Here is a 9,101-nt window from a genome sequence, read left to right as displayed (position 1 = left end):
CCCAAGATTTTGAGACCCCCCTCCCAGATTAGTTTAATGGGAGGGTGATCTGCTTTGAGAATCACAAAAGAGGGGGATGCAGTGGTGGGGCTAGGTTCTGGGTAGAGTTGAGGCCTTTCAACAATCAGTAGCTTTTCCCTGGGGCTATTTTGTGAAAAAACTCACAGAGCCCAGCCTGGAGCAATTCTCAGGGTTTCTGTTTTTCAATTGATTGATGAGGCTGCTAGAGGGAGGGGCAGCCTCTGGCTCTGGTTACCCAGTGAGGAAAGCCACTCCAATGGCTGGCGCCTGAGCTGAGTGACTTTTCCCTGGATGGAGTTGAGTCTGGCAGGTCACTTTTCAGTTAAGTTCTTGTGACCTTCTAAATGACTTGTTTTATTCCAAGGCCTGAGTTGGAGCTGGTAGCTCCTCCGAGCTTTGTCGGTATCCAAGATGGAGATCACTGGTGCTGGGGGGGGAGGGGTGGCCTTCCCTCCTCTGCTCCCTGAGAAGGAGTGAGGACATCGGGCTTCTACTCACGCCCAGTCTTTGATCCTGGGTCGTCTCTGGTCTGCAAACTGCAGGATGAAGATGTCCGCTCCTTGTTGGATCTTGCTGGTGTTGAGTAGAATCCGCTCGCCTGCTGTGTCTGGCTCCTTTGTCCCGGATTCTCTGTGTGAGCGCTCAGGTATGGCCCTGGCTGCTGTCTCCGCCGTGACCCTGCCGCCGCCGCTGTGGCAGCTGCTGGCAAGCACTCAGATGTGTCTTCTTGCCTTGGCTTTCCCTCTCTTGTCTAACTCTCTCTCCTGTGATGGCACACTTGGTGTGATTCTCTGGCTTAGGACTCTTCACTGGAACTCTAAAACTGCTTTCTATGCGAGAGCTTGTTCAGATTCCAGCTTCTCCTCCGCCATCTTCCCAGAACCACCAAAGTTCGAGGTCTTGAATCTAAACCTCAGCATCACCAAAACGACTAGCATAAAGTTTTGAGAAGTATTCCCTTATAATGTACTGAATCTTGGTTGTTTCTGTGGTGATGTTTCCATTCTCATCTCTGAGTTTATTTATTTCAGTGTGTTTTCTTGTTCTTCTAATAAGATTTGTTAAGGGTCTGCCAATTTGTTAATTTTTCAAAAACCAACTCTGTTTTGTTGATTCTTTCTATGTTTTTGGATTCTTATTTATTTAATTTTGATTTAATTTTAATTATTTCTTTCCATCTACTGGATTGAGGTTTATCATGCTGCTCTTTTTCAAGGAGGCTCAGATGTCTCACTAAATTGTTAGTTTGAGATCACTCCAATTTGTTGATGTAGGAACTCAGAGCTATAAACTTGCCTCTGAGTACTGCATTTGCGGTGTCCCAGAGGAGCTGGTAATTTGTGTGTTCATTTTTGTTGAATATTACAAACATTTGAATTTCGTTTCTGATCTCTTCCATGACCCACTGGTGATTCAACAGTGTGTTGTTCAGCCTCCATGTGTTACAGGACTTTCATTGGTGGCTTTTGGTGTTGAGTTCTAATTTTATTCCCTTGTGGTCTGAGAGAATGCAAGGTATAATTTCAAAGTTTTTGTATTTGGACAAGTTTGCTTTGTGACCTAAATGTGGTCTATTTTGGAAAAAGTTCCCTTTGCTGCTGAGAAAAATGTGTATTCTGATGCTGCTGGGTGAAATATTCGGAAGATGTCTGTTAAATATAGGTGATCTATGGGTATAATTATAACAAAGTTCTAAGTTATGGCTCATCAGTAGAAACTATCAAGTCAAAACTCACTAAAGCTAAAAATAAAACTTATAAAATTAACAAAAAACTATTTGGATTTCTGTACTAACATCTGTTTTAAGGAGTGTGAAATTGGTGTGTGTGTGTGTGTGTGTGTGTGTGTGTGTGGTGTCTGAGATTATGTATGGGTGAGCATTAGTTCTTAAAATCATCATACTGTCAATATTCTTTAGATTTCCCATTCATGTCTGGTGGCATTCTAGCTCTACCAGGTGAAACATATTTCTCGCTTTCTCCTGGTTAAATGGAGATAAACATGTAATGGATATGTCAACCTGGGTTGGTTTCAAACGATTATATTCAGATCTTACTCTCTGGAATAGGTAATGTATAAGAGTGAGCCAGTATGGTCAGCCCAGTATTTCCAGTGACTTACATAATCTTTCTGAATCTCAGTTTCTTCCTGTGTGGAAAGTGAAAAGAATTACTGTGTGGACTTTAGAATCAGGTGGGAGTTATGACTGGGTGTAGGAAGTATATGTGTTTGGGATGTGTGTACAGAGCCTGACACTCTCATAAAACTATTGATGTTTATATTGAAATGTATTCCAGGAATTGGAAACAAGAGGGATTTTTCTGTTCTAGTTTACTTTTTTATGGCATTGAAGGAACCAGAGATAGTCAAGGAGAACAGGGAAACAAATGCAGCACTTGTACACTGTAGCTATTATGTTCACAATGAGCTATACCACTGTTGACAGGGACAGGAGGGATGGGATTGTCAAACAAGAAATGAACTCATTACCTGACTTACAAAATGGTTATCCGTATAACAAATTTAAAAATATAATAACAATTATAAAAATCGAGGTTGATGATTCTCTCCTCCAGTTTTTGTAGGTGCCCTTAAGACTCAGGCCCACCAATGGAGTTTTTGAAGGTCAATATATATGATAATTAATATAAAGCCATAATCTCTTAAGAAATGTTATAACAAGTATTTCATTTTTAGTACTGGTTTCTCTTTGAGTAGAAATTCTATATGTTGTTGGCAGAGCTAATGTTTTACTTTCTGGTTTTAATATTTGTTAGGTGTTGAAATCCTTCTTAAAGATTTGCAACAGAGTTCTGCTGTGTCTTGGCACCCTGCCCCTAACTGAAATGGTAATCAACTTTTGAAATTCATGTACTTAAGTATGAGTTTTATTTATTTAATTTGCTGATTATGGTGAACTGTTGCTGTCCTTCAGCTCTTCAGCTTAAGACTGCTCTAGCACTTCAGCCAAAGTACCTCTTCTAGCTGTTTCTGCTTAGGTGGTGCTATGGAATCAACCCAGGGTCTCATACATTCAAGATAAGTTGTCTACAACTTATCCACCTTCTCAGCTGCCATAAGCGGTATTTTTGTGCTAAGGTCTATCAAGCAAATCACTGAGCAAATGTATTCATTCACCACTAGACATAATCAAAATTATGAATTATCTGATATTTTAATGAATAAAACTGTTATCATTGTTACTAGGAATTGTTTGTCTCCCCATGCTGTAAACATGGAGGACGTATTTTAAACTAAAACTAAAAAAGTAATTTTAAGGTCTTGATACTAACAAATGTGTCCAGGTGTTATTACACTAAACAGAGAATTCAAAATGACTTTTCTTCATAAATACAGAGATTAAAGGGCTTATAATACTTATTTCAAAATGCAAATTAAAGGGAAAATCAGTCAGGAGATAAAATTTATATTGAATGTTAATTTTTGAAGAGGAAAAGAAGATATTAGGTGGCAGACTAAAGACAAAACTCTATCAGAGCCCTTTATGCTGAATTATAAGAAAAGAAGCTTTAATTGAAAAATTGAGCTGGAATGTGCACATCAGGCAAAGGCAAGCAATCAGAGCATACCACCAACAAAAACGCCATAATATATACCTCAGAAATAGGAAACAAGTGCAGACCAGGGCTCAACATCCTTATCCTTTATTTCAATGATACACATATACCCCCTACACACAGACGCACAATCACACACATAAACACACACACACACACACACACACACACACACAAACACACAAGAATGTATGCAACAGCTCAACCTACTCACTTCCATTCAACATGAATCAAAGATCTTCCTGTAATATTTGAAACTTTAAAAGTTTCAAGTCTTTTAAGTAATTGATAACTGATGCTTAAGCAATTATTTTCTGAATAGACTCTGCTATAGAAATGAGAGTTCAAGATGGTTATAACTACTTAAACATCTTTGAATCCCAAAAGAATTAAACAAGAGACAATCCGAATTTTGGGACTATATTTCTACCAGCTATTCTTCAAAGGCTTAATAAGAGGTTGCAAAATCCAAAATTCAATATCAAATTAATACAACTAATATTTGTGTAAGCGAAGTGAAAGACACTGATCAGTGACCTATGCTGCCTCCATTTCTAAGCCGGCTGCACATTGTGGAACCTTTGATTCTACTGGGCCAGGCCCACAGTTGTCTTCCCCATAGCAGTGGCCCTGCTGGGGTTGGCACTGGGAGCTGTGTGGAGAAGAGGGGAGGTCTCGGGGCAGCCAAGCTGGGATTGGGGATGGGGGTAGTAGGGAGAGTATGGGAGGCCCTGGCAGAGGCTGGTGAAGGGAGGAGGGAGGCAGTAGGCCAATGGCTCAGGAAGCAGCAGCCCCAAAGGCAGCTGGGTTCTGGAGAGTGTCTGTGAGGTGTGGAGTTTGGCCCCTGGGGCCTCGTGGCTGGGTGAGGAGAGGAAGGAGTCTCAAATCCCACCCAAATAGGCAATGAGAAATGAGACAACCAGTGGCTGAAGAATTTCAAGAAAAAAGGCAGGGACTTGTAGGTAAACTCTGGGGGTGGGGAGGGCAGCAGTGGTGAACCAGTGATGGACATGCCTCTCTGGAGGCACTTGAAGTGAATGAGGGCCAGCGCTGCTGTGCACTAGGCCTCACTCTCGCCTTGAAGCAGGCACCAGGAAGCACAGGCACAGCTTCAGCCTGCCTCACAGAGCTGGCCTGCCATGAGTGTTGGGGACTGGGCAGCTGCTGGGCGGTTATGTGCAGCAGGGCAGAGGAAGAATGGCTGGTGGGCACTGCTCCACCCTAGCCAGGTACAGAGCCACTGGGGAGTTCTGGCTCTGGATCAGGACCAGGGACTGCCCCCCATAGAAGTGGCCTCTGGGGATTTGCATGTTGGCTGCTATGTGTGGGCTGGGAAATACCTTAACATGGCCAAGGAGTCTCTACAGCTAGGCACATTTGCTCCTGTGCCTCTCCCATCTTCTGGATTCCCACTGTCCTCCTGCCTCGTGCCATGTCCAACTATAGGAGTAAACTTCTCCAGGCCTCTAAGAGGCCATCCTGGAGATGCTCACAGGGCTTCCCATGTCTGGTTCACCATGCATGCAGGGCTCACAGGGTGCTATCCTCCAGGCAAAGCGTACCCCAATTTCAGCTTAGAAGAGGGAAAAGCTTCATTGTCCCAGATACAGCTGCCCTTGGTGTTCTCTGTGTACACTAGTCTTGTGCTGAGATAACGATCCCCAAAGACCACCAAGGAGCCATTTCCGATGTGAGCACATGAGGGTCATTTATTGCAAGCTCGAGCCTGGACTCACAACTGTCAGCATCACAGTGGGTCAGAGTTGAGAACTCTGAACCTTCAGTTAGGGTTTTTATAGGGCATAGGGCTGAGGTAAGTGGGTTCATAGCTTGTCAGTTACATGATTGGTTGACATTTAATGAGTTAATATTATAACAATATTTTTGGCTAATATGTGTAGGCTTAGCAGTAAAAAGCAAATTATGTTAAATATGGAATCTTAAGAAACATGTATAGCTTTAGGTACCTTCCTGTCATCTGCTGATGGCTATTGCTAGGGGAGTTATGGGAAGAATGTTATTGGGACATTTCATGGTGTTTCCAGGAACCTGAGTCCTAACTTTCGGTAAAAGTCTTTACAATGGGTACTTTCAGTAAATGCCTTCACAATGTATACTTTCAGTATAGGCCTTCATAATGGACTAAGTCCAAAATGGCTATACTTTGGCTAAGGTCTCCCACTTGGGGTGTGTGTGTTTTTGTGTGTGTGTGTTTGTGTTTGGTGTGAGAAAGTCAGACACAGCTGAGCTTTGGTGCAAAAGACTTCTTCCCTTCACCATTGAGTTTTGGTATCTAGTGGTTGTTCCCTCTCCCGGATTCTGAATTCTAAATTTGTTCTTCTATATATTTTATCTTTAGATCTTAATATTCAGATTCCTAATATCTGTTTGTGAACTTCAGAATTTGCTTCATAAATGGGGTGCTTTTCTTCTAACTTTTATGAAGCCCTTTGCTCTTTTTAAATGCAGCATGTGCTGTGTTAGTGGTTTTACTTAGCCCAGACTGTTGTGGCCCAGGCTGTGACTGTTAGTTCTGAGATTAGTTTAGGCTAATATGAGATACTATCATTTCAGTCTGTCTAGTGAAATAAGTTCAGAATCTTTATTGAAACATTTTCCTGGCTGTAAAACCAACAAAAAATTCCAGTGGTATAAATGTACACTCTGTTGATTATAGTTAATTTTGCACCACAGCAATGAAAAAAATCTTCTTACTGAAGTGATTATTTAGAATGTGGAAAAAAATCAAATATTATAGAACTTAAAAACTGCTCAAATAACAAACAAAAAGAAAGACACTGATCAGGAATGCAGTACAAATGTAAGTATTTAATAAATAAATAAAATGTTTGGGACTCTTATCCACATAGTAAATACAAAGGAAAATAAATAGGAAAGTCTCTGAAATCCCATCCTACACACCAGAATAGCTATCACCACTCAAATAAATAAACATCTGGAGAGGTTGAAATAAATTAGGAACTGTATTTGGTTTTGTGGTATTGTAAACTAGTGCAACCTATAATGATCATAATGGAAGTTTAGACAATACCAAAAAGACACATGTGTTGATGACCTTTATTGCAACCTTGATATATAAAGAAGGAATATATATCAACATCAATATCCATGTGCATGGCAGCAAGAAAGAAAGCTGTGCATTCAACCGAGATGCACAAAAAAGAGGGAATAAAGGAAATATGCTATTCATAACTATAAACATGTTCTGGTATATAAGAAAAGTGAATTTTTCCAATATCACTGCTATATATTTTTGGATATATACCTAATCCTAATTTCACAGGTTTCGTGGCTTCTTGTTTTTCTTTAAAAGGGACCTCCATATTGATTTTTAGAGGTTGAAGATATCCTATAGTATGTGGATATTAGAAGAAATTTAATTATATCAATGAATACATAAAGGACCATCACATACAGTTTGTAATTTGATCCAATTTTAAGAAGGCAACAATTGGGGGACAAGACAATGTTAGAAGCTTAATAACAAAAAAAACAGACATGGAAAAATTTTAGAAATGTGCAACTGATTAGTTCTAATACTACCAAAATATTTTCCTCAAGTTTTAAAAATGAAACAATTAATATAATACTTAATAACATCAAATAAGTATGCCATGGAAGAAAATGTACAATAGACATATGTTTGCCCATAATTTGTTTTAATTTATAACAAATGGATTAAAAGAAAATGTGATTACATGTCTGAAGATGATAACACATTCAAGTATCATTGATTGAATCCAGCAAAAGAAAGTAACAGAGAAGTAGAGAGTAAGAACAACCTGGGGCATGGATGAAGATACTCAGTAGAATATTGTGAGGAAAAAATGTGCTCCATTTTGCTCAACAACATTGAGCTAGGACAGCTACCTTTTGACAGAGTACTTGTAATGTAGTCAGAGCAGTGGAGTTACTAATTTAGGCAGTAATTTATTACTTTTATTCCCTAATCTTATGATGTGATTCCCAAATGATGTGAGTGATCCTAGATTTTCTGAGCCCCTTTTTTCACCCAAAATTACTAATTCCTTCCCCTGCCAATAATTCTTCTGCTACTCTCATTTCACCTTGTTTCTGAACTCAACTCCTGTGTCCTTTTGGTTTATGAGAAACAGATAGAGAAATATGAGGATTGTCTGGAATCTGAGGAACATCCACTCCAGCTTGGAGGATCTGGTAAAAAACCTCCACCTGGGACTCAGAATCAGATATTAATTGACCTCTTTGGAAATAGAGAATCTCAATCCCTCAGGCAGGATTCATCTTTCCTTGACTTTCTCTGAAGAGATTTGGTCCTAGGGCATAATTCAGAGAATGAGCTTTCCCACCACTCACCACAGCTTTGTCAGGAGGAATAGGTTCAATACTAAAAGTGATCTCAGTCCTCACAGGGCCAGTCAGAAGCCAAGAGATCATATTTTCCTCCTCATCAGGCACCTTCTAGTAGGAACAGAGTCTGGGCAAAGTCTACGATGGAGATAAAGTGAGACTGGGCCTAAGGAGTACACAAAAGACTAAAAGTGAGTTGTGCAGTGAGATATGACAACTTCCTTTATATATTAAAATTCAATAGGTGAGTTATCTCACTGCCACCGTGTGGGAGGTCAGTTTCCCCAAAGAAGTTGTTAAATGTTGTGTCTACCAGTTTGCTCTCTAGGCTGTTGTCTCTCCCACCCCTTCCCATGACAAGAATGCATTGTTTCTTTCAGGCACTCAACTACTTGTCCTGAATCCTAAGCAGGAATATTGTAGGCTATTCTTTGGCAAACCTCTTGGTTTGGAGGTAGAAAAGACCAAGGCTCTGCACATGCCAAGAGGTAGAGAAGGTGAGTATAAGCTCAGATTGGTACTGAAGAACAATCATATTGAAAAAAAAATAAATGAAATTAATGGTTGAGTAATTTAGGGTGTATAGCCACTAAATTTAGGTAATTATTAGTAACACATATACAATCATGGATTAGGAAGAAAACAGTGAAGTAGGTTCAAGATAACATGGAAAAGACACATAACAGCCATAACAGGAGATGAGAGTGTGAAGGAACTGTTGGCAGAGGTCTATTTACTATCTGAGGAGTGACCTTGGATAGGAGGCTTTTAGAATAATATCTAAAAGAGAGGGACTTGCTGGGCACTAGTGGCTCACACCTGTAATCCTAGCTACCCAGGAGGGTGAGATCTGAATGTTATGATTCAAAGCAAGCCCAGGCAGAAAAAGCCAGAAGTAATGCTGTGGCTCAAGTGGTAGAGCGCTAGTCTGGAGCTCAGGGACACTACCTAGGCCCTGAGTTCAAGCTTCAGGATCATCAAAACAACAACAAAAAACAATAATGATAAAAAGAAATAAAAGAAAGACTTAAAGATATGCGATGGAATGATGATCCTGTGTAACTGTCTAGGTAACATAAAAGGAGACAAAATTTGGAGCAAAATGATACCTATTCATTACTAATCAAGGATGCAAAGCAAATGCCAAATTCC

The sequence above is a fragment of the Dipodomys spectabilis genome, unplaced genomic scaffold (assembly GCF_019054845.1).
Source record: "Dipodomys spectabilis isolate Male_0828 unplaced genomic scaffold, ASM1905484v1 ptg000110l, whole genome shotgun sequence".
Lineage (NCBI taxonomy): Eukaryota > Metazoa > Chordata > Mammalia > Rodentia > Heteromyidae > Dipodomys > Dipodomys spectabilis.
Note: the sequence above shows the minus strand (reverse complement) of the source record.